The sequence below is a fragment of the Phyllobates terribilis genome, unplaced genomic scaffold (genome assembly GCF_046119375.1).
Source record: "Phyllobates terribilis strain yellow unplaced genomic scaffold, ASM4611937v1 Scaffold_8659__1_contigs__length_27677, whole genome shotgun sequence".
NCBI classification, from domain to species: domain Eukaryota; kingdom Metazoa; phylum Chordata; class Amphibia; order Anura; family Dendrobatidae; genus Phyllobates; species Phyllobates terribilis.
In genome coordinates, this window is record NW_027371399.1 from 1 (window position 1) to 27,678 (window position 27,678).

At 44.0% G+C, this 27,678-nt stretch overlaps 16 non-coding genes and 1 pseudogene across 16 annotated transcripts; all 17 read right to left on the minus strand.

Moving 5' to 3' along the window:
- Positions 1-660: 660 nt before the first annotated feature.
- Positions 661-850, minus strand: LOC141252344 (U2 spliceosomal RNA). Its single transcript, XR_012313773.1, has one exon. It is a non-coding gene; the product is annotated as a U2 spliceosomal RNA (small nuclear RNA).
- Positions 851-1,968: 1,118 nt separating this feature from the next.
- Positions 1,969-2,159, minus strand: LOC141252340 (U2 spliceosomal RNA). The gene has a single exon (XR_012313769.1). It is a non-coding gene; the product is annotated as a U2 spliceosomal RNA (small nuclear RNA).
- Positions 2,160-3,283: 1,124 nt separating this feature from the next.
- LOC141252341 (U2 spliceosomal RNA) lies at positions 3,284-3,475 on the minus strand. The gene has a single exon (XR_012313770.1). It is a non-coding gene; the product is annotated as a U2 spliceosomal RNA (small nuclear RNA).
- A 1,122-nt stretch (positions 3,476-4,597) lies between these two features.
- Positions 4,598-4,788, minus strand: LOC141252346 (U2 spliceosomal RNA). The gene has a single exon (XR_012313774.1). It is a non-coding gene; the product is annotated as a U2 spliceosomal RNA (small nuclear RNA).
- A 1,120-nt stretch (positions 4,789-5,908) lies between these two features.
- LOC141252347 (U2 spliceosomal RNA) lies at positions 5,909-6,099 on the minus strand. Its single transcript, XR_012313775.1, has one exon. It is a non-coding gene; the product is annotated as a U2 spliceosomal RNA (small nuclear RNA).
- Positions 6,100-7,218: 1,119 nt separating this feature from the next.
- LOC141252348 (U2 spliceosomal RNA) lies at positions 7,219-7,409 on the minus strand. The gene has a single exon (XR_012313776.1). It is a non-coding gene; the product is annotated as a U2 spliceosomal RNA (small nuclear RNA).
- A 1,119-nt stretch (positions 7,410-8,528) lies between these two features.
- On the minus strand, positions 8,529-8,719 carry LOC141252331 (U2 spliceosomal RNA). The gene has a single exon (XR_012313761.1). It is a non-coding gene; the product is annotated as a U2 spliceosomal RNA (small nuclear RNA).
- Positions 8,720-9,839: 1,120 nt separating this feature from the next.
- LOC141252343 (U2 spliceosomal RNA) lies at positions 9,840-10,030 on the minus strand. Its single transcript, XR_012313772.1, has one exon. It is a non-coding gene; the product is annotated as a U2 spliceosomal RNA (small nuclear RNA).
- A 1,121-nt stretch (positions 10,031-11,151) lies between these two features.
- On the minus strand, positions 11,152-11,342 carry LOC141252342 (U2 spliceosomal RNA). Its single transcript, XR_012313771.1, has one exon. It is a non-coding gene; the product is annotated as a U2 spliceosomal RNA (small nuclear RNA).
- A 1,120-nt stretch (positions 11,343-12,462) lies between these two features.
- On the minus strand, positions 12,463-12,653 carry LOC141252332 (U2 spliceosomal RNA). Its single transcript, XR_012313762.1, has one exon. It is a non-coding gene; the product is annotated as a U2 spliceosomal RNA (small nuclear RNA).
- Positions 12,654-13,774: 1,121 nt separating this feature from the next.
- On the minus strand, positions 13,775-13,965 carry LOC141252333 (U2 spliceosomal RNA). Its single transcript, XR_012313763.1, has one exon. It is a non-coding gene; the product is annotated as a U2 spliceosomal RNA (small nuclear RNA).
- A 1,126-nt stretch (positions 13,966-15,091) lies between these two features.
- LOC141252334 (U2 spliceosomal RNA) lies at positions 15,092-15,282 on the minus strand. Its single transcript, XR_012313764.1, has one exon. It is a non-coding gene; the product is annotated as a U2 spliceosomal RNA (small nuclear RNA).
- A 1,120-nt stretch (positions 15,283-16,402) lies between these two features.
- On the minus strand, positions 16,403-16,605 carry LOC141252345 (U2 spliceosomal RNA; annotated as a pseudogene).
- A 6,391-nt stretch (positions 16,606-22,996) lies between these two features.
- On the minus strand, positions 22,997-23,187 carry LOC141252335 (U2 spliceosomal RNA). Its single transcript, XR_012313765.1, has one exon. It is a non-coding gene; the product is annotated as a U2 spliceosomal RNA (small nuclear RNA).
- Positions 23,188-24,306: 1,119 nt separating this feature from the next.
- Positions 24,307-24,497, minus strand: LOC141252336 (U2 spliceosomal RNA). Its single transcript, XR_012313766.1, has one exon. It is a non-coding gene; the product is annotated as a U2 spliceosomal RNA (small nuclear RNA).
- A 1,124-nt stretch (positions 24,498-25,621) lies between these two features.
- Positions 25,622-25,812, minus strand: LOC141252338 (U2 spliceosomal RNA). The gene has a single exon (XR_012313767.1). It is a non-coding gene; the product is annotated as a U2 spliceosomal RNA (small nuclear RNA).
- A 1,120-nt stretch (positions 25,813-26,932) lies between these two features.
- LOC141252339 (U2 spliceosomal RNA) lies at positions 26,933-27,123 on the minus strand. Its single transcript, XR_012313768.1, has one exon. It is a non-coding gene; the product is annotated as a U2 spliceosomal RNA (small nuclear RNA).
- Positions 27,124-27,678: the final 555 nt, after the last annotated feature.

Below are 27,678 nucleotides of genomic sequence, written 5' to 3' on the forward strand. Positions count from 1 at the left end.
GATACCTGGATGGCTGAATGTCACTGAGAAGCTCACAGAGACCGCCATAAGCAACAGTTTAAAAGAATGCCACAGACTAATCAACCAAACTTTTGGGTTGGTTTCTCTTTTATAGTCTGCAGGCATTAAATGAAAGAAGTCAGTGTTCCAGCAGAGGGAGACAACGTTTCAGAAAAGGCATTGTAGCAAACCAAAAAAGAAATTTTAAGCGCAGCAGAGTAACCAGCTCACATACCTGTTAGCTCAGGTGAGTTTAAAAGGCTGCTGTTGATAACAAGGGCATTTGCTAAATAGATGGTGTGTGTGCAACAATATACTGAAAGGTCAATTATATTGTGCAGCTTATCTCACCACCTGTAGTTATTTAGGTGAAAGCTCCAAAATGCTTGCCTAATATGTCTGTTTATCCAAAAGGAAGTATAGAGGGAGAGCTAGATAGATAGCATTGCATTACATTACATTACATGGCAATGCAATGCACAGTTGCTGAAGTTGAACCAAAATGAGCTTGTCATCTGGCTTCTGCAACTTTTAACATGAAAAATCCAATGAGGAGAAGAAAAGCAAAGCCAAAGAGTCCATCCCAAAATCCGACAAACAAGCAAAATGAACAAATAGCATTGAATTCAATTCTTTCTGATTTTAGAAACTGCATTAAAGAAGGGGTGCACCGGTCCTGGAGATACTGCAATACCAGGTCAATGCGTGGAGTGGACAGAGCAAGCTCTTTTTCCATCTCCCTGTTCTAAAAATCCATTTATATATGGTCCCCAGATAGGGGACGTATCAGATATTAAACTGATAAGAACAGATACTACACTTGATCTTAGCCAAAAGGCCGAGAAGCGATAACCAGAATTGGTTTCCGACTACGGTGCCACCCAAGGATTCTGAAAAGTCCATTTGTGGAGATGGCCACCTGGACTCCCGTTAAGAAGACATGCTGTCAACCTCTAGATCCCTCACATGCCTGCACTTTTCGGCTTGCTGCTGCTGCAATCCACGCGTTTTAGATCTGCATAACTCCACCTCTTTTAGCACAGTACCCTCAACCCCCGGCTGTTCCACCCGCCTCAACACCGTGGAAGGGAGGAGAACCAATTAAGGCGGTGGGGGGGTGGAACGAGCAGCTGTCTACCCTTAGCAGGAAGGTTGCTGATTAATTACCTCTCCTGCTGCTGCTGCTGCTGGCTGTCCAGCAGCAGACTGAAGGTGGCTGCTTCTGTGCGCAGGTATATAAAGGCTCAGAGCCTATTATGACACGCGCAGCCAGCGTTCCATTGCCACATTCCGTCTACTGCAGGCGGGATACCTGGATGGCTGAATGTCACTGAGAAGCTCACAGAGACCGCCATAAGCAACAGTTTAAAAGAATGCCACAGACTAATCAACCAAACTTTTTGGGTTGGTTTCTCTTTTATAGTCTGCAGGCATTAAATGAAAGAAGTCAGTGTTCCAGCAGAGGGAGACAACGTTTCAGAAAAGGCATTGTAGCAAACCAAAAAAGAAATTTTAAGCGCAGCAGAGTAACCAGCTCACATACCTGTTAGCTCAGGTGAGTTTAAAAGGCTGCTGTTGATAACAAGGGCATTTGCTAAATAGATGGTGTGTGTGCAACAATATACTGAAAGGTCAATTATATTGTGCAGCTTATCTCACCACCTGTAGTTATTTAGGTGAAAGCTCCAAAATGCTTGCCTAATATGTCTGTTTATCCAAAAGGAAGTATAGAGGGAGAGCTAGATAGATAGCATTGCATTACATTACATTACATGGCAATGCAATGCACAGTTGCTGAAGTTGAACCAAAATGAGCTTGTCATCTGGCTTCTGCAACTTTTAACATGAAAAATCCAATGAGGAGAAGAAAAGCAAAGCCAAAGAGTCCATCCCAAAATCCGACAAACAAGCAAAATGAACAAAAAGCATTGAATTCAATTCTTTCTGATTTTAGAAACTGCATTAAAGAAGGGGTGCACCGGTCCTGGAGATACTGCAATACCAGGTCAATGCGTGGAGTGGACAGAGCAAGCTCTTTTTCCATCTCCCTGTTCTAAAAATCCATTTAATATATGGTCCCCAGATAGGGGACGTATCAGATATTAAACTAATAAGAACAGATACTACACTTGATCTTAGCCAAAAGGCCGAGAAGCGATAACCAGAATTGGTTTCCGACTACGGTGCCACCCAAGGATTCTGAAAAGTCCATTTGTGGAGATGGCCACCTGGACTCCCGTTAAGAAGACATGCTGTCAACCTCTAGATCCCTCACATGCCTGCACTTTTCGGCTTGCTGCTGCTGCAATCCACGCGTTTTAGATCTGCATAACTCCACCTCTTTTAGCACAGTACCCTCAACCCCCGGCTGTTCCCACCCGCCTCAACACCGTTGGAAGGGAGGAGAACCAATTAAGGCGGGGGGGGGGGTGGAACGAGCAGCTGTCTACCCTTAGCAGGAGGGTTGCTGATTAATTACCTCTCCTGCTGCTGCTGCTGCTGGCTGTCCAGCAGCAGACTGAAGGTGGCTGCTGCTGTGCGCAGGTATATAAAGGCTCAGAGCCTATTATTGACACGCGCAGCCAGCGTTCCATTGCCACATTCCGTCTACTGCAGACGGGATACCTGGATGGGCTGAATGTCACTGAGAAGCTCACAGAGACCGCCATAAGCAAACAGTTTAAAAGAATGCCACAGACTAATCAACCAAACTTTTTGGGTTGGTTTCTCTTTTATAGTCTGCAGGCATTAAATGAAAGAAGTCAGTGTTCCAGCAGAGGGAGACAACGTTTCAGAAAAGGCATTGTAGCAAACCAAAAAAGAATTTTTAAGCGCAGCAGAGTAACCAGCTCACATACCTGTTAGCTCAGGTGAGTTTAAAAGGCTGCTGTTGATAACAAGGGCATTTGCTAAATAGATGGTGTGTGTGCAACAATATACTGAAAGGTCAATTATATTGTGCAGCTTATCTCACCACCTGTAGTTATTTAGGTGAAAGCTCCAAAATGCTTGCCTAATATGTCTGTTTATCCAAAAGGAAGTATAGAGGGAGAGCTAGATAGATAGCATTGCATTACATTACATTACATGGCAATGCAATGCACAGTTGCTGAAGTTGAAACCAAAATGAGCTTGTCATCTGCTTCTGCAACTTTTAACATGAAAAATCCAATGAGGAGAAGAAAAGCAAAGCCAAAGAGTCCATCCCAAAATCCGACAAACAAGCAAAATGAACAAAAAGCATTGAATTCAATTCTTTCTGATTTTAGAAACTGCATTAAAGAAGGGGTGCACCGGTCCTGGAGATACTGCAATACCAGGTCAATGCGTGGAGTGGACAGAGCAAGCTCTTTTTTCCATCTCCCTGTTCTAAAAATCCATTTAATATATGGTCCCCAGATAGGGGACGTATCAGATATTAAACTAATAAGAACAGATACTACACTTGATCTTAGCCAAAAGGCCGAGAAGCGATAACCAGAATTGGTTTCCGACTACGGTGCCACCCAAGGATTCTGAAAAGTCCATTTGTGGAGATGGCCACCTGGACTCCCGGTTAAGAAGACATGCTGTCAACCTCTAGATCCCTCACATGCCTGCACTTTTCGGCTTGCTGCTGCTGCAATCCACGCGTTTTAGATCTGCATAACTCCACCTCTTTTAGCACAGTACCCTCAACCCCCGGCTGTTCCCACCCGCCTCAACACCGTTGGAAGGGAGGAGAACCAATTAAGGCGGGGGGGGGGGTGGAACGAGCAGCTGTCTACCCTTAGCAGGAGGGTTTGCTGATTAATTACCTCTCCTGCTGCTGCTGCTGCTGGCTGTCCAGCAGCAGACTGAAGGTGGCTGCTGCTGTGCGCAGGTATATAAAGGCTCAGAGCCTATTATGACACGCGCAGCCAGCGTTCCATTGCCACATTCCGTCTACTGCAGGCGGGATACCTGGATGGCTGAATGTCACTGAGAAGCTCACAGAGACCGCCATAAGCAACAGTTTAAAAGAATGCCACAGACTAATCAACCAAACTATTTGGGTTGGTTTCTCTTTTTTAGTCTGCAGGCATTAAATGAAAGAAGTCATGTGTTCCAGCAGAGGGAGACAACGTTTCAGAAAAGGCATTGTAGCAAACCAAAAAGAAATTTTAAGCGCAGCAGAGTAACCAGCTCACATACCTGTTAGCTCAGGTGAGTTTAAAAGGCTGCTGTTGATAACAAGGGCATTTGCTAAATAGATGGTGTGTGTGCAACATATACTGAAAGGTCAATTATATTGTGCAGCTTATCTCACCACCTGTAGTTATTTAGGTGAAAGCTCCAAAATGCTTGCCTAATATGTCTGTTTATCCAAAAGGAAGTAGAGAGGGAGAGCTAGATAGATAGCATTGCATTACATTACATTACATGGCAATGCAATGCACAGTTGCTGAAGTTGAACCAAAATGAGCTTGTCATCTGGCTTCTGCAACTTTTAACATGAAAAATCCAATGAGGAGAAGAAAAGCAAAGCCAAAGAGTCCATCCCAAAATCCGACAAACAAGCAAAATGAACAAAAAGCATTGAATTCAATTCTTTCTGATTTTAGAAACTGCATTAAAGAAGGGGTGCACCGGTCCTGGAGATACTGCAATACCAGGTCAATGCGTGGAGTGGACAGAGCAAGCTCTTTTTCCATCTCCCTGTTCTAAAAATCCATTTAATATATGGTCCCCAGATAGGGGACGTATCAGATATTAAACTGATAAGAACAGATACTACACTTGATCTTAGCCAAAAGGCCGAGAAGCGATAACCAGAATTGGTTTCCGACTACGGTGCCACCCAAGGATTCTGAAAAGTCCATTTGTGGAGATGGCCACCTGGACTCCCGTTAAGAAGACATGCTGTCACCTCTAGATCCCTCACATGCCTGCACTTTTCGGCTTGCTGCTGCTGCAATCACGCGTTTTAGATCTGCATAACTCCACCTCTTTTAGCACAGTACCCTCAACCCCCGGCTGTTCCCACCCGCCTCAACACCGTTGGAAGGGAGGAGAACCAATTAAGGCGGGGGGGGGGGGTGGAACGAGCAGCTGTCTACCCTTAGCAGGAGGGTTGCTGATTAATTACCTCTCCTGCTGCTGCTGCTGCTGGCTGTCCAGCAGCAGACTGAAGGTGGCTGCTGCTGTGCGCAGGTATATAAAGGCTCAGAGCCTATTATGACACGCGCAGCCAGCGTTCCATTGCCACATTCCGTCTACTGCAGGCGGGATACCTGGATGGCTGAATGTCACTGAGAAGCTCACAGAGACCGCCATAAGCAACAGTTTAAAAGAATGCCACAGACTAATCAACCAAACTTTTTGGGTTGGTTTCTCTTTTATAGTCTGCAGGCATTAAATGAAAGAAGTCAGTGTTCCAGCAGAGGGAGACAACGTTTCAGAAAAGGCATTGTAGCAAACCAAAAAAGAAATTTTAAGCGCAGCAGAGTAACCAGCTCACATACCTGTTAGCTCAGGTGAGTTTAAAAGGCTGCTGTTGATAACAAGGGCATTTGCTAAATAGATGGTGTGTGTGCAACAATATACTGAAAGGTCAATTATATTGTGCAGCTTATCTCACCACCTGTAGTTATTTAGGTGAAAGCTCCAAAATGCTTGCCTAATATGTCTGTTTATCCAAAAGGAAGTATAGAGGGAGAGCTAGATAGATAGCATTGCATTACATTACATTACATGGCAATGCAATGCACAGTTGCTGAAGTTGAACCAAAATGAGCTTGTCATCTGGCTTCTGCAACTTTTAACATGAAAAATCCAATGAGGAGAAGAAAAGCAAAGCCAAAGAGTCCATCCCAAAATCCGACAAACAAGCAAAATGAACAAAAAGCATTGAATTCAATTCTTTCTGATTTTAGAAACTGCATTAAAGAAGGGGTGCACCGGTCCTGGAGATACTGCAATACCAGGTCAATGCGTGGAGTGGACAGAGCAAGCTCTTTTTCCATCTCCCTGTTCTAAAAATCCATTTAATATATGGTCCCCAGATAGGGGACGTATCAGATATTAAACTGATAAGAACAGATACTACACTTGATCTTAGCCAAAAGGCCGAGAAGCGATAACCAGAATTGGTTTCCGACTACGGTGCCACCCAAGGATTCTGAAAAGTCCATTTGTGGAGATGGCCACCTGGACTCCCGTTAAGAAGACATGCTGTCAACCTCTAGATCCCTCACATGCCTGCACTTTTCGGCTTGCTGCTGCTGCAATCCACGCGTTTTAGATCTGCATAACTCCACCTCTTTTAGCACAGTACCCCCAACCCCCGGCTGTTCCCACCCGCCTCAACACCGTTGGAAGGGAGGAGAGCCAATTAAGGCGGGGGGGGGTGGAACGAGCAGCTGTCTACCCTTAGCAGGAGGGTTGCTGATTAATTACCTCTCCTGCTGCTGCTGCTGCTGGCTGTCCAGCAGCAGACTGAAGGTGGCTGCTGCTGTGCGCAGGTATATAAAGGCTCAGAGCCTATTATGACACGCGCAGCCAGCGTTCCATTGCCACATTCCGTCTACTGCAGGCGGGATACCTGGATGGCTGAATGTCACTGAGAAGCTCACAGAGACCGCCATAAGCAACAGTTTAAAAGAATGCCACAGACTAATCAACCAAACTTTTTGGGTTGGTTTCTCTTTTATAGTCTGCAGGCATTAAATGAAAGAAGTCAGTGTTCCAGCAGAGGGAGACAACGTTTCAGAAAAGGCATTGTAGCAAACCAAAAAAGAAATTTTAAGCGCAGCAGAGTAACCAGCTCACATACCTGTTAGCTCAGGTGAGTTTAAAAGGCTGCTGTTGATAACAAGGGCATTTGCTAAATAGATGGTGTGTGTGCAACAATATACTGAAAGGTCAATTATATTGTGCAGCTTATCTCACCACCTGTAGTTATTTAGGTGAAAGCTCCAAAATGCTTGCCTAATATGTCTGTTTATCCAAAAGGAAGTATAGAGGGAGAGCTAGATAGATAGCATTGCATTACATTACATTACATGGCAATGCAATGCACAGTTGCTGAAGTTGAACCAAAATGAGCTTGTCATCTGGCTTCTGCAACTTTTAACATGAAAAATCCAATGAGGAGAAGAAAAGCAAAGCCAAAGAGTCCATCCCAAAATCCGACAAACAAGCAAAATGAACAAAAAGCATTGAATTCAATTCTTTCTGATTTTAGAAACTGCATTAAAGAAGGGGTGCACCGGTCCTGGAGATACTGCAATACCAGGTCAATGCGTGGAGTGGACAGAGCAAGCTCTTTTTCCATCTCCCTGTTCTAAAAATCCATTTAATATATGGTCCCCAGATAGGGGACGTATCAGATATTAAACTGATAAGAACAGATACTACACTTGATCTTAGCCAAAAGGCCGAGAAGCGATAACCAGAATTGGTTTCCGACTACGGTGCCACCCAAGGATTCTGAAAAGTCCATTTGTGGAGATGGCCACCTGGACTCCCGTTAAGAAGACATGCTGTCAACCTCTAGATCCCTCACATGCCTGCACTTTTCGGCTTGCTGCTGCTGCAATCCACGCGTTTTAGATCTGCATAACTCCACCTCTTTTAGCACAGTACCCCCAACCCCCGGCTGTTCCCACCCGCCTCAACACCGTTGGAAGGGAGGAGAGCCAATTAAGGCGGGGGGGGGTGGAACGAGCAGCTGTCTACCCTTAGCAGGAGGGTTGCTGATTAATTACCTCTCCTGCTGCTGCTGCTGCTGGCTGTCCAGCAGCAGACTGAAGGTGGCTGCTGCTGTGCGCAGGTATATAAAGGCTCAGAGCCTATTATGACACGCGCAGCCAGCGTTCCATTGCCACATTCCGTCTACTGCAGGCGGGATACCTGGATGGCTGAATGTCACTGAGAAGCTCACAGAGACCGCCATAAGCAACAGTTTAAAAGAATGCCACAGACTAATCAACCAAACTTTTTGGGTTGGTTTCTCTTTTATATTCTGCAGGCATTAAATGAAAGAAGTCAGTGTTCCAGCAGAGGGAGACAACGTTTCAGAAAAGGCATTGTAGCAAACCAAAAAAGAAATTTTAAGCGCAGCAGAGTAACCAGCTCACATACCTGTTAGCTCAGGTGAGTTTAAAAGGCTGCTGTTGATAACAAGGGCATTTGCTAAATAGATGGTGTGTGTGCAACAATATACTGAAAGGTCAATTATATTGTGCAGCTTATCTCACCACCTGTAGTTATTTAGGTGAAAGCTCCAAAATGCTTGCCTAATATGTCTGTTTATCCAAAAGGAAGTATAGAGGGAGAGCTAGATAGATAGCATTGCATTACATTACATTACATGGCAATGCAATGCACAGTTGCTGAAGTTGAACCAAAATGAGCTTGTCATCTGGCTTCTGCAACTTTTAACATGAAAAATCCAATGAGGAGAAGAAAAGCAAAGCCAAAGAGTCCATCCCAAAATCCGACAAACAAGCAAAATGAACAAAAAGCATTGAATTCAATTCTTTCTGATTTTAGAAACTGCATTAAAGAAGGGGTGCACCGGTCCTGGAGATACTGCAATACCAGGTCAATGCGTGGAGTGGACAGAGCAAGCTCTTTTTCCATCTCCCTGTTCTAAAAATCCATTTAATATATTGTCCCCAGATAGGGGACGTATCAGATATTAAACTGATAAGAACAGATACTACACTTGATCTTAGCCAAAAGGCCGAGAAGCGATAACCAGAATTGGTTTCCGACTACGGTGCCACCCAAGGATTCTGAAAAGTCCATTTGTGGAGATGGCCACCTGGACTCCCGTTAAGAAGACATGCTGTCAACCTCTAGATCCCTCACATGCCTGCACTTTTCGGCTTGCTGCTGCTGCAATCCACGCGTTTTAGATCTGCATAACTCCACCTCTTTTAGCACAGTACCCTCAACCCACGGCTGTTCCCACCCGCCTCAACACCGTTGGAAGGGAGGAGAACCAATTAAGGCGGGGGGGGGGGTGGAACGAGCAGCTGTCTACCCTTAGCAGGAGGGTTGCTGATTAATTACCTCTCCTGCTGCTGCTGCTGCTGGCTGTCCAGCAGCAGACTGAAGGTGGCTGCTGCTGTGCGCAGGTATATAAAGGCTCAGAGCCTATTATGACACGCGCAGCCAACGTTCCATTGCCACATCCCGTCTACTGCAGGCGGGATACCTGGATGGCTGAATGTCACTGAGAAGCTCACAGAGACCGCCATAAGCAACAGTTTAAAAGAATGCCACAGACTAATCAACCAAACTTTTTGGGTTGGTTTCTCTTTTATAGTCTGCAGGCATTAAATGAAAGAAGTCAGTGTTCCAGCAGAGGGAGACAACGTTTCAGAAAAGGCATTGTAGCAAACCAAAAAAGAAATTTTAAGCGCAGCAGAGTAACCAGCTCACATACCTGTTAGCTCAGGTGAGTTTAAAAGGCTGCTGTTGATAACAAGGGCATTTGCTAAATAGATGGTGTGTGTGCAACAATATACTGAAAGGTCAATTATATTGTGCAGCTTATCTCACCACCTGTAGTTATTTAGGTGAAAGCTCCAAAATGCTTGCCTAATATGTCTGTTTATCCAAAAGGAAGTATAGAGGGAGAGCTAGATAGATAGCATTGCATTACATTACATTACATGGCAATGCAATGCACAGTTGCTGAAGTTGAACCAAAATGAGCTTGTCATCTGGCTTCTGCAACTTTAACATGAAAAATCCAATGAGGAGAAGAAAAGCAAAGCCAAAGAGTCCATCCCAAAATCCGACAAACAAGCAAAATGAACAAAAAGCATTGAATTCAATTCTTTCTGATTTTAGAAACTGCATTAAAGAAGGGGTGCACCGGTCCTGGAGATACTGCAATACCAGGTCAATGCGTGGAGTGGACAGAGCAAGCTCTTTTTCCATCTCCCTGTTCTAAAAATCCATTTAATATATTGTCCCCAGATAGGGGACGTATCAGATATTAAACTGATAAGAACAGATACTACACTTGATCTTAGCCAAAAGGCCGAGAAGCGATAACCAGAATTGGTTTCCGACTACGGTGCCACCCAAGGATTCTGAAAAGTCCATTTGTGGAGATGGCCACCTGGACTCCCGTTAAGAAGACATGCTGTCAACCTCTAGATCCCTCACATGCCTGCACTTTTCGGCTTGCTGCTGCTGCAATCCACGCGTTTTAGATCTGCATAACTCCACCTCTTTTAGCACAGTACCCTCAACCCCCGGCTGTTCCCACCCGCCTCAACACCGTTGGAAGGGAGGAGAACCAATTAAGGCGGGGGGGGGGGGTGGAACGAGCAGCTGTCTACCCTTAGCAGGAGGGTTGCTGATTAATTACCTCTCCTGCTGCTGCTGCTGCTGGCTGTCCAGCAGCAGACTGAAGGTGGCTGCTGCTGTGCGCAGGTATATAAAGGCTCAGAGCCTATTATGACACGCGCAGCCAACGTTCCATTGCCACATTCCGTCTACTGCAGGCGGGATACCTGGATGGCTGAATGTCACTGAGAAGCTCACAGAGACCGCCATAAGCAACAGTTTAAAAGAATGCCACAGACTAATCAACCAAACTTTTTGGGTTGGTTTCTCTTTTATAGTCTGCAGGCATTAAATGAAAGAAGTCAGTGTTCCAGCAGAGGGAGACAATGTTTCAGAAAAGGCATTGTAGCAAACCAAAAAAGAAATTTTAAGCGCAGCAGAGTAACCAGCTCACATACCTGTTAGCTCAGGTGAGTTTAAAAGGCTGCTGTTGATAACAAGGGCATTTGCTAAATAGATGGTGTGTGTGCAACAATATACTGAAAGGTCAATTATATTGTGCAGCTTATCTCACCACCTGTAGTTATTTAGGTGAAAGCTCCAAAATGCTTGCCTAATATGTCTGTTTATCCAAAAGGAAGTATAGAGGGAGAGCTAGATAGATAGCATTGCATTACATTACATTACATGGCAATGCAATGCACAGTTGCTGAAGTTGAACCAAAATGAGCTTGTCATCTGGCTTCTGCAACTTTAACATGAAAAATCCAATGAGGAGAAGAAAAGCAAAGCCAAAGAGTCCATCCCAAAATCCGACAAACAAGCAAAATGAACAAAAAGCATTGAATTCAATTCTTTCTGATTTTAGAAACTGCATTAAAGAAGGGGTGCACCGGTCCTGGAGATACTGCAATACCAGGTCAATGCGTGGAGTGGACAGAGCAAGCTCTTTTTCCATCTCCCTGTTCTAAAAATCCATTTAATATATGGTCCTCAGATAGGGGACGTATCAGATATTAAACTGATAAGAACAGATACTACACTTGATCTTAGCCAAAAGGCCGAGAAGCGATAACCAGAATTGGTTTCCGACTACGGTGCCACCCAAGGATTCTGAAAAGTCCATTTGTGGAGATGGCCACCTGGACTCCCGTTAAGAAGACATGCTGTCAACCTCTAGATCCCTCACATGCCTGCACTTTTCGGCTTGCTGCTGCTGCAATCCACGCATTTTAGATCTGCATAACTCCACCTCTTTTAGCACAGTACCCTCAACCCCCGGCTGTTCCCACCCGCCTCAACACCGTTGGAAGGGAGGAGAACCAATTAAGGCGGGGGGGGGGTGGAACGAGCAGCTGTCTACCCTTAGCAGGAGGGTTGCTGATTAATTACCTCTCCTGCTGCTGCTGCTGCTGGCTGTCCAGCAGCAGACTGAAGGTGGCTGCTGCTGTGCGCAGGTATATAAAGGCTCAGAGCCTATTATGACACGCGCAGCCAGCGTTCCATTGCCACATTCCGTCTACTGCAGGCGGGATACCTGGATGGCTGAATGTCACTGAGAAGCTCACAGAGACCGCCATAAGCAACAGTTTAAAAGAATGCCACAGACTAATCAACCAAACTTTTTGGGTTGGTTTCTCTTTTATAGTCTGCAGGCATTAAATGAAAGAAGTCAGTGTTCCAGCAGAGGGAGACAACGTTTCAGAAAAGGCATTGTAGCAAACCAAAAAAGAAATTTTAAGCGCAGCAGAGTAACCAGCTCACATACCTGTTAGCTCAGGTGAGTTTAAAAGGCTGCTGTTGATAACAAGGGCATTTGCTAAATAGATGGTGTGTGTGCAACAATATACTGAAAGGTCAATTATATTGTGCAGCTTATCTCACCACCTGTAGTTATTTAGGTGAAAGCTCCAAAATGCTTGCCTAATATGTCTGTTTATCCAAAAGGAAGTATAGAGGGAGAGCTAGATAGATAGCATTGCATTACATTACATTACATGGCAATGCAATGCACAGTTGCTGAAGTTGAACCAAAATGAGCTTGTCATCTGGCTTCTGCAACTTTTAACATGAAAAATCCAATGAGGAGAAGAAAAGCAAAGCCAAAGAGTCCATCCCAAAATCCGACAAACAAGCAAAATGAACAAAAAGCATTGAATTCAATTCTTTCTGATTTTAGAAACTGCATTAAAGAAGGGGTGCACCGGTCCTGGAGATACTGCAATACCAGGTCAATGCGTGGAGTGGACAGAGCAAGCTCTTTTTCCATCTCCCTGTTCTAAAAATCCATTTAATATATGGTCCCCAGATAGGGGACGTATCAGATATTAAACTGATAAGAACAGATACTACACTTGATCTTAGCCAAAAGGCCGAGAAGCGATAACCAGAATTGGTTTCCGACTACGGTGCCACCCATGGATTCTGAAAAGTCTATTTGTGGAGATGGCCACCTGGACTCCCGTTAAGAAGACATGCTGTCAACCTCTAGATCTCTCACATGCCTGCACTTTTCGGCTTGCTGCTGCTGCAATCCACGCGTTTTAGATCTGCATAACTCCACCTCTTTTAGCACAGTACCCTCAACCCCCGGCTGTTCCCACCCGCCTCAACACCGTTGGAAGGGAGGAGAACCAATTAAGGCGGGGGGGGGGGTGGAACGAGCAGCTGTCTACCCTTAGCAGGAGGGTTGCTGATTAATTACCTCTCCTGCTGCTGCTGCTGCTGGCTGTCCAGCAGCAGACTGAAGGTGGCTGCTGCTGTGCGCAGGTATATAAAGGCTCAGAGCCTATTATGACACGCGCAGCTAGCGTTCCATTGCCACATTCCGTCTACTGCAGGCGGGATACCTGGATGGCTGAATGTCACTGAGAAGCTCACAGAGACCGCCATAAGCAACAGTTTAAAAGAATGCCACAGACTAATCAACCAAACTTTTTGGGTTGGTTTCTCTTTTATAGTCTGCAGGCATTAAATGAAAGAAGTCAGTGTTCCAGCAGAGGGAGACAACGTTTCAGAAAAGGCATTGTAGCAAACCAAAAAAGAAATTTTAAGCGCAGCAGAGTAACCAGCTCACATACCTGTTAGCTCAGGTGAGTTTAAAAGGCTGCTGTTGATAACAAGGGCATTTGCTAAATAGATGGTGTGTGTGCAACAATATACTGAAAGGTCAATTATATTGTGCAGCTTATCTCACCACCTGTAGTTATTTAGGTGAAAGCTCCAAAATGCTTGCCTAATATGTCTGTTTATCCAAAAGGAAGTATAGAGGGAGAGCTAGATAGATAGCATTGCATTACATTACATTACATGGCAATGCAATGCACAGTTGCTGAAGTTGAACCAAAATGAGCTTGTCATCTGGCTTCTGCAACTTTTAACATGAAAAATCCAATGAGGAGAAGAAAAGCAAAGCCAAAGAGTCCATCCCAAAATCCGACAAACAAGCAAAATGAACAAAAAGCATTGAATTCAATTCTTTCTGATTTTAGAAACTGCATTAAAGAAGGGGTGCACCGGTCCTGGAGATACTGCAATACCAGGTCAATGCGTGGAGTGGACAGAGCAAGCTCTTTTTCCATCTCCCTGTTCTAAAAATCCATTTAATATATGGTCCCCAGATAGGGGACGTATCAGATATTAAACTGATAAGAACAGATACTACACTTGATCTTAGCCAAAAGGCCGAGAAGCGATAACCAGAATTGCTTTCCGACTACGGTGCCACCCAAGGATTCTGAAAAGTCCATTTGTGGAGATGGCCACCTGGACTCCCGTTAAGAAGACATGCTGTCAACCTCTAGATCCCTCACATGCCTGCACTTTTCGGCTTGCTGCTGCTGCAATCCACGCGTTTTAGATCTGCATAACTCCACCTCTTTTAGCACAGTACCCTCAACCCCCGGCTGTTCCCACCCGCCTCAACACCGTTGGAAGGGAGGAGAACCAATTAAGGCGGGGGGGGGGGGGGGGTGGAACGAGCAGCTGTCTACCCTTAGCAGGAGGGTTGCTGATTAATTACCTCTCCTGCTGCTGCTGCTGCTGGCTGTCCAGCAGCAGACTGAAGGTGGCTGCTGCTGTGCGCAGGTATATAAAGGCTCAGAGCCTATTATGACACGCGCAGCCAGCGTTCCATTGCCACATTCCGTCTACTGCAGGCGGGATACCTGGATGGCTGAATGTCACTGAGAAGCTCACAGAGACCGCCATAAGCAACAGTTTAAAAGAATGCCACAGACTAATCAACCAAACTTTTTGGGTTGGTTTCTCTTTTATAGTCTGCAGGCATTAAATGAAAGAATTCAGTGTTCCAGCAGAGGGAGACAACGTTTCAGAAAAGGCATTGTAGCAAACCAAAAAAGAAATTTTAAGCCCAGCAGAGTAACCAGCTCACATACCTGTTAGCTCAGGTGAGTTTAAAAGGCTGCTGTTGATAACAAGGGCATTTGCTAAATAGATGGTGTGTGTGCAACAATATACTGAAAGGTCAATTATATTGTGCAGCTTATCTCACCACCTGTAGTTATTTAGGTGAAAGCTCCAAAATGCTTGCCTAATATGTCTGTTTATCCAAAAGGAAGTATAGAGGGAGAGCTAGATAGATAGCATTGCATTACATTACATTACATGGCAATGCAATGCACGGTTGCTGAAGTTGAACCAAAATGAGCTTGTCATCTGGCTTCTGCAACTTTTAACATGAAAAATCCAATGAGGAGAAGAAAAGCAAAGCCAAAGAGTCCATCCCAAAATCCGACAAACAAGCAAAATGAACAAAAAGCATTGAATTCAATTCTTTCTGATTTTAGAAACTGCATTAAAGAAGGGGTGCACCGGTCCTGGAGATACTGCAATACCAGGTCAATGCGTGGAGTGGACAGAGCAAGCTCTTTTTCCATCTCCCTGTTCTAAAAATCCATTTAATATATGGTCCCCAGATAGGGGACGTATCAGATATTAAACTGATAAGAACAGATACTACACTTGATCTTAGCCAAAAGGCCGAGAAGCGATAACCAGAAATGGTTTCCGACTACGGTGCCACCCAAGGATTCTGAAAAGTCCATTTGTGGAGATGGCCACCTGGACTCCCGTTAAGAAGACATGCTGTCAACCTCTAGATCCCTCACATGCCTGCACTTTTCGGCTTGCTGCTGCTGCAATCCACGCGTTTTAGATCTGCATAACTCCACCTCTTTTAGCACAGTACCCTCAACCCCCGGCTGTTCCCACCCGCCTCAACACCGTTGGAAGGGAGGAGAACCAATTAAGGCGGGGGGGGGGTGGAACGAGCAGCTGTCTACCCTTAGCAGGAGGGTTGCTGATTAATTACCTCTCCTGCTGCTGCTGCTGCTGGCTGTCCAGCAGCAGACTGAAGGTGGCTGCTGCTGTGCGCAGGTATATAAAGGCTCAGAGCCTATTATGACACGCGCAGCCAGCGTTCCATTGCCACATTCCGTCTACTGCAGGCGGGATACCTGGATGGCTGAATGTCACTGAGAAGCTCACAGAGACCGCCATAAGCAACAGTTTAACAGAATGCCACAGACTAATCAACCAAACTTTTTGGGTTGGTTTCTCTTTTATATTCTGCAGGCATTAAATGAAAGAAGTCAGTGTTCCAGCAGAGGGAGACAACGTTTCAGAAAAGGCATTGTAGCAAACCAAAAAAGAAATTTTAAGCGCAGCAGAGTAACCAGCTCACATACCTGTTAGCTCAGGTGAGTTTAAAAGGCTGCTGTTGATAACAAGGGCATTTGCTAAATAGATGGTGTGTGTGCAACAATATACTGAAAGGTCAATTATATTGTGCAGCTTATCTCACCACCTGTAGTTATTTAGGTGAAAGCTCCAAAATGCTTGCCTAATATGTCTGTTTATCCAAAAGGAAGTATAGAGGGAGAGCTAGATAGATAGCATTGCATTACATTACATTACATGGCAATGCAATGCACAGTTGCTGAAGTTGAACCAAAATGAGCTTGTCATCTGGCTTCTGCAACTTTTAACATGAAAAATCCAATGAGGAGAAGAAAAGCAAAGCCAAAGAGTCCATCCCAAAATCCGACAAACAAGCAAAATGAACAAAAAGCATTGAATTCAATTCTTTCTGATTTTAGAAACTGCATTAAAGAAGGGGTGCACCGGTCCTGGAGATACTGCAATACCAGGTCAATGCGTGGAGTGGACAGAGCAAGCTCTTTTTCCATCTCCCTGTTCTAAAAATCCATTTAATATATGGTCCCCAGATAGGGGACGTATCAGATATTAAACTGATAAGAACAGATTTTTTTTTTTTTTTAATTTGGCTATCCCCCACATGGGGATAAAAACCGTTTATTTAAAATTTAGCAAATTACAGAAATAAAACCATTACATCCACATTACACTTTCGGGACTTCAAAGAAAAATAAATATTCCATCACAGCAAATTTTACAAGACTTCAAATATTCCATAGGTTAAAAAGCCATTTGCCTGCCAATGTTACATTCTTTTTCCTGTCCAATAAATAGTATATGTACATTTCACTTTTACAAAAGGCTAAAACATCATCTACTGGTAACATTTCATGTTTAAAAACAGCAATATTTCTAGCATTCCAGAGCGCTATCTTGGCACAATTCACTATCTTCCACGCCATTATTTTTTGGTCCATTGTTGGGCATTCCAGAAGACCATATAACACTGATGCAAAATTAAAGTCCTTGAGGTCCACCATTTTCTCCAGCAGGGGGATTAATCTTCTCCAGAACTCTTTAGCAAAAGCACAAGTCCATAAAGATGCTTCACTGTCTCTTCTTCTTGACAACCTTCTCTTGGGCAGATGGCAGACCTCACAAAACCTCTTCTGTACTGGAATGCCCGGCAAGGAAGACAGTGGTGTGCGCAGCTCCAAGACATGTCTTTCTGTACATTAAAAAGATAAGGGGCGTTAATCATTTTCCATATGTGTACAGTTTTGTCATCATCATAACGTTCAATATCACACAACGTCACATCAGTACTAATTTGTTTGAGTAGTGTCTTGCTGTTACATAGATCCCCTGTCTGTTTCTTATTCAATTTAAAATCAAGAATAATTTTCTTTAAAATCTCATAATGTGCAGGTAGGTTAAAAGCATAAGGAAAGGATAAAACCGTTTCAAACCAACCAAACCTTCTCATGAGAAAACCAGTGTTAAAACGCATAAAATAGGAAAGGTAATTATCTTTAAAAAGGGTTTTAAAACAGAAACAGAAAAACTGTATTAAAAGAAACTTATCTAAAACAGGGAAATCTTTCCCACCTTTAACCTTTGGCTTTGTCACAATTTCTCTTTTGAGTTTCTCCATTTTTGAGCCCCAAAAAAAGGTAAAACATACTTTTGTAATTCGTTTCAACAAATTTGTAGGAGGGGGGAACACCAAACTAAGATATAACAGGATAGGTAATATCACCATTTTTACAATCAGAACTTTACCTTCCATTGACAGCTTTCTCATATTCCACATGCAGATTTTCTGATTAATTTTCTGTGCTGCCGCATCCCAGCTATTAAAACCATTATTAGATTCATTAAAAGAAACACCTAAAATAGTGATGGAATCTGTAACTGCAATTGGTACATCATGTAAACTCATCCCCCCGACATTTAAAATATTACATTTAGTAAGATTAATTTTAAAACCGGAAACTGTACAAAAAGACTGAATTTGGCTTATCGTTTTTTGTATTGAAGGTACATCACATCCAAACACGGCTACATCATCCATATAGCTTACAACTTTAACTTGTAGACCGTTCCCTCCGGGTAAGGGTACTCCACATATTTGCTTATCCTGGCGTATTGTACATAAAAGGGGTTCTATAGCACATATAAAAAGCAGGGGGGACAAAGGGCAACCCTGCTTCACCCCTGATTTTAAAACTACCTCTTTTGTTTTAAAACCATTAACTAAAATCTTACTCGTACAATCATTATAAAAAGCTTTAATAGACAATAAAAACCCACCCGGAATGCCCATTTTTTCTAAAACTTTAAAAAGATAAAAATGAGACACGCGGTCAAAAGCTTTCTCAAAATCCACCGCTAGGATTGACATCTTTGTCTTTCTGGTTTTTACATCTTCAATACAATCTTTCACCAGGTTTAAATTGTCCCAGATACTACGCCCAGGTACCCCGCATACCTGATTTGCATGAATTACTTTATGTATCACCTTTTTCAACCGATTTGCACAGATCTTAGCCATAATTTTGTAATCACTATTTAAAAGAGTTATCGGCCTCCAGTTTTTAAGATCCGTTTTGTCACCTTTTTTGTATAGTAGTGATACCTCACCTTTCTTCCATGAGTTGAGTAAAACCTTATTATTAAAAACTTCGGAAAACAAATTAAACAAATCATCTTTTAAAATATCATAAAAACTTATATAAAACTCTATGGGGATACCATCAGGGCCCGGCACTTTACCATTTTTAAAACTCTTCATGGTTTCTAAAATCTCTTCCTCAACTAGAGGTTGGGATAAAAAACTTTGGGCATCAGCATCTAGGGTGGACTTGATCTCCCCCAGGAAAGTGTGTATTAAATCATGGTCTACAGTTTTTACATTAAAAAGATCATTAAAATAGACATTTACCTTATCCAATATAACGTTGATATTATTATCTCCATCTATGTTATCAATTATTGTTTTTGTCTGTTTGTTTTTCTTAAAAAAATACCTGGAACAAGTCTCATCCTCTTCTACGTGTTTTACCTTTGAACGAAAAATCAGTTCTTTTCCTTTTTGTTCCAACCACTTTGAAATTTTTCCTTTAAGACTCAATATATCATTACCTACATCCAGACCATTGTCTTTGAATTTGTACAATGTCTGTAACCTGATATTAAGAAAATTATAGATCTCAAACTTTTCTTTAGCTTTTTGTATGCTTTTCTTAATAAAGAAATCTTTAATGCTTATTTTCATTCTATCCCACCAGGAGCTAAAAGAAATATTGGGGTTTTTCCTTTTTCTACACTTTACATAAAACTCAATAAAATCCGATAAAATTTGTGGATCTTTTAAAAGGGACACATTCAATTTCCAAGATTTCTTACCACATTTCTTCTTTCCATTAATCCTCACTCTAAAAGATAAAACCTTGTGATCTGAGAGAATATTAGTTAAAACTTCACATTTCACTGGCAGTATTTTTTCTGAACCTAAAACAAAATCTATCCTGGAGCTACATGTAGAATTGCTCCAGGTGAAACCAGCGTCTATAGGGCTATCCTTGTTACATTCTTTATACACATCAGTTAATTTACAATCATTTATAATATTGCTTAACATTCCAGACGTTTTGTCATAATTTCTACTCACGGAACCGGAGCGTCGGCTTTCGCCTTTTAAAATACAATTAAAATCACCTGCCAGGATAAAAGGTTCAGAAATGTTAATAAATAAAGGTAAAATTTCCAGCATATCAGCCCTTTCATTTTTATCAGGTGACCCATAAAAATTTAAAAACTGCCATCTTGTCCCATCAATAAAAGCCTTAACTAAAAGAATACGACCCGGTAAAATATCTTGGATAAAATCAATAGACACATTTCCCTTAAAAAGTATAGCTACCCCGGCTGATCCAGTTGCATTTGATCCAGACCAGACCGATGGACCATGTTTCCACTCTTCCTTATATTTTTTGTAAGAAATCTTATGAGGGATATGACATTCTTGTAAAAAGAAAACAGAAGCTGTAAAACAGGTTAAAAAATGTAAAACAGTAGCTCTTCTGGTCTTGGATCCTATGCCTCTCACATTGAGGGAAACACCACTAATGTCAGCCATCATAACAAATGGTTAGGAAGAAACAAAAACTGAACTTTACCTATCCGATGGACGGATCAGACCACTTGGACTTTCACCAACGCCCTCTTCTGAATCCACCGTTATCAAAGAGTCTTCATCATCGGAGAAGGAACATTCACTTAAATTAAGACCCGACGCTACTGGGGTGTAGCTCGGAAGGATATTGAGAGAAAGGTTACACTGGGTCTCCATAGGCTGACCATTTAGGTCCTCATCAGGTGGGTCTCCGAGAGGCTCCGCACTCCCCTGCTGACCCGCAGAGGGTCGTAACACAAGGGCAGGCTGCGCACATGGCGGAGCCTCAGAGTCCCCGGAGGCAGCCAGGTTCGGGGCCCCACCTGGGGCAGCAGAGCCCCGGGACCTCGGGATTCCAGAGTCTACACCCCCGTGAGGGGATGTATCCATCTCCTCCCTATTAGCCACCTCCACGGAACCATTATTTTTCTTATTATGAGACCTCACCAAATGCCACGTACCGCCCTCGCTCTCGTGAGACCCAGTGGGAATTTTGGGCTCGGTGTCAGCCTTTTGGCGCTCTTTTTTGGCCTTACCGACCGCCCCTTTATGATCTTTCTCAGCCTTCCTTTTAGCCTCCTTATGGTCTTTCAGCCAGCTCCTGGGCTCCTGTGAGTTACCTGTCATTGACTCGGAGGGATTGTTACTAGTCGAAGCGCCCTTATCACCTCCCGAGGCTCCAGGTTGCTGTTCCTCCTCCTGAGGGGTGGTCTGATTGGCCCGTCCATTCCCGGATGTCTTGGACTTCTCCTTTTGTTTTTGTTCATCCTCTCTGAACCTGTGAGGGCAAGAAAAATAGAAATGACCAGGTGTCCGACAAAAAGAGCATTTTTTTTCATTTGGGCACTCCTTTGTGTCATGTTCAGTACTGGCACAATTTCTACAAGTGGCACCACAACTATCCTTAGAGTGCCCATAGAGACCACAATACCTACAGAAAAGTGGCATTCCTGAGAAAAAAAAATCCCCATTAGTTTGCCCTATTTTAAATCGTGCTGGAGGAAGTCTCACACCTCCAGGGAATTTTGGGTCTCTTTCACATTTTACTAAAAACTTCCATTTTGAGGTCCAGATGTTAAACTCATTCAACACTTTCCCAATCAATTTCACACTTTTAAAATAAACTGACAAAAAGGAAATAACCTCTGGTGCCGTTATGAAGGGTGAGAAGATTTTCACAACCACCATCTTTACCTCATCCAGGACGTGCTCGATAATCTGAATCCCTTTTAGACCAGGGCTATTTTCTACCGACTTAACTCTGGACAAAACATCTTTGAAAATACCTTCGCCAGTAAAGGTTACATCATAGTCTCCACGTCGAGGATAATCCTGGATAGAAAGGATTTAGTTGGTTCTGACGTGGAGCAGTTTCTCAAGCACGTCCTGGACTACATATCCCAGATTCCGCATATCGGAACCACCAGCCGTAAAGCGGACCCTTATGGTGTTCTTGAGCCTCGCATATAGAGGCATGAGGTTGGGGTCAACCTCCATGGTATGGCGCAACAAAATGCAAATTGCAACCGCCTGCAATCTGCGCCTTCAGAGCTTTGTGATAAAGCACCTGAAGGCTGGGGGATCGCTGCCCGTTACCCTAGGACTAATCCCTCTCACTAATAGCAGCAGGCAGGTGAAGCCCACCGAAGTGGACGATCCTGCCAGGCCAAGGAGAGGGGTACCTGAGTGCCCTTCAACTGAAACCTCCTGCTGTGAAGCACTTGGTCTCAGCCAAAAGGCCGAGAAGCGATAACCAGAATTGGTTTCCGACTACGGTGCCACCCAAGGATTCTGAAAAGTCCATTTGTGGAGATGGCCACCTGGACTCCCGTTAAGAAGACATGCTGTCAACCTCTAGATCCCTCACATGCCTGCACTTTTCGGCTTGCTGCTGCTGCAATCCACGCGTTTTAGATCTACATAACTCCACCTCTTTTAGCACAGTACCCTCAACCCCCGGCTGTTCCCACCCGCCTCAACACCGTTGGAAGGGAGGAGAACCAATTAAGGCGGGGGGGGGGTGGAACGAGCAGCTGTCTACCCTTAGCAGGAGGGTTGCTGATTAATTACCTCTCCTGCTGCTGCTGCTGCTGGCTGTCCAGCAGCAGACTGAAGGTGGCTGCTGCTGTGCGCAGGTATATAAAGGCTCAGAGCCTATTATGACACGCGCAGCCAGCGTTCCATTGCCACATTCCGTCTACTGCAGGCGGGATACCTGGATGGCTGAATGTCACTGAGAAGCTCACAGAGACCGCCATAAGCAACAGTTTAAAAGAATGCCACAGACTAATCAACCAAACTTTTTGGGTTGGTTTCTCTTTTATAGTCTGCAGGCATTAAATGAAAGAAGTCAGTGTTCCAGCAGAGGGAGACAACGTTTCAGAAAAGGCATTGTAGCAAACCAAAAAAGAAATTTTAAGCGCAGCAGAGTAACCAGCTCACATACCTGTTAGCTCAGGTGAGTTTAAAAGGCTGCTGTTGATAACAAGGGCATTTGCTAAATAGATGGTGTGTGTGCAACAATATACTGAAAGGTCAATTATATTGTGCAGCTTATCTCACCACCTGTAGTTATTTAGGTGAAAGCTCCAAAATGCTTGCCTAATATGTCTGTTTATCCAAAAGGAAGTATAGAGGGAGAGCTAGATAGATAGCATTGCATTACATTACATTACATGGCAATGCAATGCACAGTTGCTGAAGTTGAACCAAAATGAGCTTGTCATCTGGCTTCTGCAACTTTTAACATGAAAAATCCAATGAGGAGAAGAAAAGCAAAGCCAAAGAGTCCATCCCAAAATCCGACAAACAAGCAAAATGAACAAAAAGCATTGAATTCAATTCTTTCTGATTTTAGAAACTGCATTAAAGAAGGGGTGCACCGGTCCTGGAGATACTGCAATACCAGGTCAATGCGTGGAGTGGACAGAGCAAGCTCTTTTTCCATCTCCCTGTTCTAAAAATCCATTTAATATATGGTCCCCAGATAGGGGACGTATCAGATATTAAACTGATAAGAACAGATACTACACTTGATCTTAGCCAAAAGGCCGAGAAGCGATAACCAGAATTGGTTTCCGACTACGGTGCCACCCAAGGATTCTGAAAAGTCCATTTGTGGAGATGGCCACCTGGACTCCCGTTAAGAAGACATGCTGTCAACCTCTAGATCCCTCACATGCCTGCACTTTTCGGCTTGCTGCTGCTGCAATCCACGCGTTTTAGATCTGCATAACTCCACCTCTTTTAGCACAGTACCCTCAACCCCCGGCTGTTCCCACCCGCCTCAACACCGTTGGAAGGGAGGAGAACCAATTAAGGCGGGGGGGGGTGGAACGAGCAGCTGTCTACCCTTAGCAGGAGGGTTGCTGATTAATTACCTCTCCTGCTGCTGCTGCTGCTGGCTGTCCAGCAGCAGACTGAAGGTGGCTGCTGCTGTGCGCAGGTATATAAAGGCTCAGAGCCTATTATGACACGCGCAGCCAGCGTTCCATTGCCACATTCCGTCTACTGCAGGCGGGATACCTGGATGGCTGAATGTCACTGAGAAGCTCACAGAGACCGCCATAAGCAACAGTTTAAAAGAATGCCACAGACTAATCAACCAAACTTTTTGGGTTGGTTTCTCTTTTATAGTCTGCAGGCATTAAATGAAAGAAGTCAGTGTTCCAGCAGAGGGAGACAACGTTTCAGAAAAGGCATTGTAGCAAACCAAAAAAGAAATTTTAAGCGCAGCAGAGTAACCAGCTCACATACCTGTTAGCTCAGGTGAGTTTAAAAGGCTGCTGTTGATAACAAGGGCATTTGCTAAATAGATGGTGTGTGTGCAACAATATACTGAAAGGTCAATTATATTGTGCAGCTTATCTCACCACCTGTAGTTATTTAGGTGAAAGCTCCAAAATGCTTGCCTAATATGTCTGTTTATCCAAAAGGAAGTATAGAGGGAGAGCTAGATAGATAGCATTGCATTACATTACATTACATGGCAATGCAATGCACAGTTGCTGAAGTTGAACCAAAATGAGCTTGTCATCTGGCTTCTGCAACTTTTAACATGAAAAATCCAATGAGGAGAAGAAAAGCAAAGCCAAAGAGTCCATCCCAAAATCCGACAAACAAGCAAAATGAACAAAAAGCATTGAATTCAATTCTTTCTGATTTTAGAAACTGCATTAAAGAAGGGGTGCACCGGTCCTGGAGATACTGCAATACCAGGTCAATGCGTGGAGTGGACAGAGCAAGCTCTTTTTCCATCTCCCTGTTCTAAAAATCCATTTAATATATGGTCCCCAGATAGGGGACGTATCAGATATTAAACTGATAAGAACAGATACTACACTTGATCTTAGCCAAAAGGCCGAGAAGCGATAACCAGAATTGGTTTCCGACTACGGTGCCACCCAAGGATTCTGAAAAGTCCATTTGTGGAGATGGCCACCTGGACTCCCGTTAAGAAGACATGCTGTCAACCTCTAGATCCCTCACATGCCTGCACTTTTCGGCTTGCTGCTGCTGCAATCCACGCGTTTTAGATCTGCATAACTCCACCTCTTTTAGCACAGTACCCTCAACCCCCGGCTGTTCCCACCCGCCTCAACACCGTTGGAAGGGAGGAGAACCAATTAAGGCGGGGGGGGGGGGGGTGGAACGAGCAGCTGTCTACCCTTAGCAGGAGGGTTGCTGATTAATTACCTCTCCTGCTGCTGCTGCTGCTGGCTGTCCAGCAGCAGACTGAAGGTGGCTGCTGCTGTGCGCAGGTATATAAAGGCTCAGAGCCTATTATGACACGCGCAGCCAGCGTTCCATTGCCACATTCCGTCTACTGCAGGCGGGATACCTGGATGGCTGAATGTCACTGAGAAGCTCACAGAGACCGCCATAAGCAACAGTTTAAAAGAATGCCACAGACTAATCAACCAAACTTTTTGGGTTGGTTTCTCTTTTATAGTCTGCAGGCATTAAATGAAAGAAGTCAGTGTTCCAGCAGAGGGAGACAACGTTTCAGAAAAGGCATTGTAGCAAACCAAAAAAGAAATTTTAAGCGCAGCAGAGTAACCAGCTCACATACCTGTTAGCTCAGGTGAGTTTAAAAGGCTGCTGTTGATAACAAGGGCATTTGCTATATAGATGGTGTGTGTGCAACAATATACTGAAAGGTCAATTATATTGTGCAGCTTATCTCACCACCTGTAGTTATTTAGGTGAAAGCTCCAAAATGCTTGCCTAATATGTCTGTTTATCCAAAAGGAAGTATAGAGGGAGAGCTAGATAGATAGCATTGCATTACATTACATTACATGGCAATGCAATGCACAGTTGCTGAAGTTGAACCAAAATGAGCTTGTCATCTGGCTTCTGCAACTTTTAACATGAAAAATCCAATGAGGAGAAGAAAAGCAAAGCCAAAGAGTCCATCCCAAAATCCGACAAACAAGCAAAATGAACAAAAAGCATTGAATTCAATTCTTTCTGATTTTAGAAACTGCATTAAAGAAGGGGTGCACCGGTCCTGGAGATACTGCAATACCAGGTCAATGCGTGGAGTGGACAGAGCAAGCTCTTTTTCCATCTCCCTGTTCTAAAAATCCATTTAATATATGGTCCCCAGATAGGGGACGTATCAGATATTAAACTGATAAGAACAGATACTACACTTGATCTTAGCCAAAAGGCCGAGAAGCGATAACCAGAATTGGTTTCCGACTACGGTGCCACCCAAGGATTCTGAAAAGTCCATTTGTGGAGATGGCCACCTGGACTCCCGTTAAGAAGACATGCTGTCAACCTCTAGATCCCTCACATGCCTGCACTTTTCGGCTTGCTGCTGCTGCAATCCACGCGTTTTAGATCTGCATAACTCCACCTCTTTTAGCACAGTACCCTCAACCCCCGGCTGTTCCCACCCGCCTCAACACCGTTGGAAGGGAGGAGAACCAATTAAGGCGGGGGGGGGGTGGAACGAGCAGCTGTCTACCCTTAGCAGGAGGGTTGCTGATTAATTACCTCTCCTGCTGCTGCTGCTGCTGGCTGTCCAGCAGCAGACTGAAGGTGGCTGCTGCTGTGCGCAGGTATATAAAGGCTCAGAGCCTATTATGACACGCGCAGCCAGCGTTCCATTGCCACATTCCGTCTACTGCAGGCGGGATACCTGGATGGCTGAATGTCACTGAGAAGCTCACAGAGACCGCCATAAGCAACAGTTTAAAAGAATGCCACAGACTAATCAACCAAACTTTTTGGGTTGGTTTCTCTTTTATAGTCTGCAGGCATTAAATGAAAGAAGTCAGTGTTCCAGCAGAGGGAGACAACGTTTCAGAAAAGGCATTGTAGCAAACCAAAAAAGAAATTTTAAGCGCAGCAGAGTAACCAGCTCACATACCTGTTAGCTCAGGTGAGTTTAAAAGGCTGCTGTTGATAACAAGGGCATTTGCTAAATAGATGGTGTGTATGCAACAATATACTGAAAGGTCAATTATATTGTGCAGCTTATCTCACCACCTGTAGTTATTTAGGTGAAAGCTCCAAAATGCTTGCCTAATATGTCTGTTTATCCAAAAGGAAGTATAGAGGGAGAGCTAGATAGATAGCATTGCATTACATTACATTACATGGCAATGCAATGCACAGTTGCTGAAGTTGAACCAAAATGAGCTTGTCATGTGGCTTCTGCAACTTTTAACATGAAAAATCCAATGAGGAGAAGAAAAGCAAAGCCAAAGAGTCCATCCCAAAATCCGACAAACAAGCAAAATGAACAAAAAGCATTGAATTCAATTCTTTCTGATTTTAGAAACTGCATTAAAGAAGGGGTGCACCGGTCCTGAAGATACTGCAATACCAGGTCAATGCGTGGAGTGGACAGAGCAAGCTCTTTTTCCATCTCCCTGTTCTAAAAATCCATTTAATATATGGTCCCCAGATAGGGGACGTATCAGATATTAAACTGATAAGAACAGATACTACACTTGATCTTAGCCAAAAGGCCGAGAAGCGATAACCAGAATTGGTTTCCGACTACGGTGCCACCCAAGGATTCTGAAAAGTCCATTTGTGGAGATGGCCACCTGGACTCCCGTTAAGAAGACATGCTGTCAACCTCTAGATCCCTCACATGCCTGCACTTTTCGGCTTGCTGCTGCTGTAATCCACGCGTTTTAGATCTGCATAACTCCACCTCTTTTAGCACAGTACCCTCAACCCCCGGCTGTTCCCACCCGCCTCAACACCGTTGGAAGGGAGGAGAACCAATTAAGGCGGGGGGGGGGGGTGGAACGAGCAGCTGTCTACCCTTAGCAGGAGGGTTGCTGATTAATTACCTCTCCTGCTGCTGCTGCTGCTGGCTGTCCAGCAGCAGACTGAAGGTGGCTGCTGCTGTGCGCAGGTATATAAAGGCTCAGAGCCTATTATGACACGCGCAGCCAGCGTTCCATTGCCACATTCCGTCTACTGCAGGCGGGATACCTGGATGGCTGAATGTCACTGAGAAGCTCACAGAGACCGCCATAAGCAACAGTTTAAAAGAATGCCACAGACTAATCAACCAAACTTTT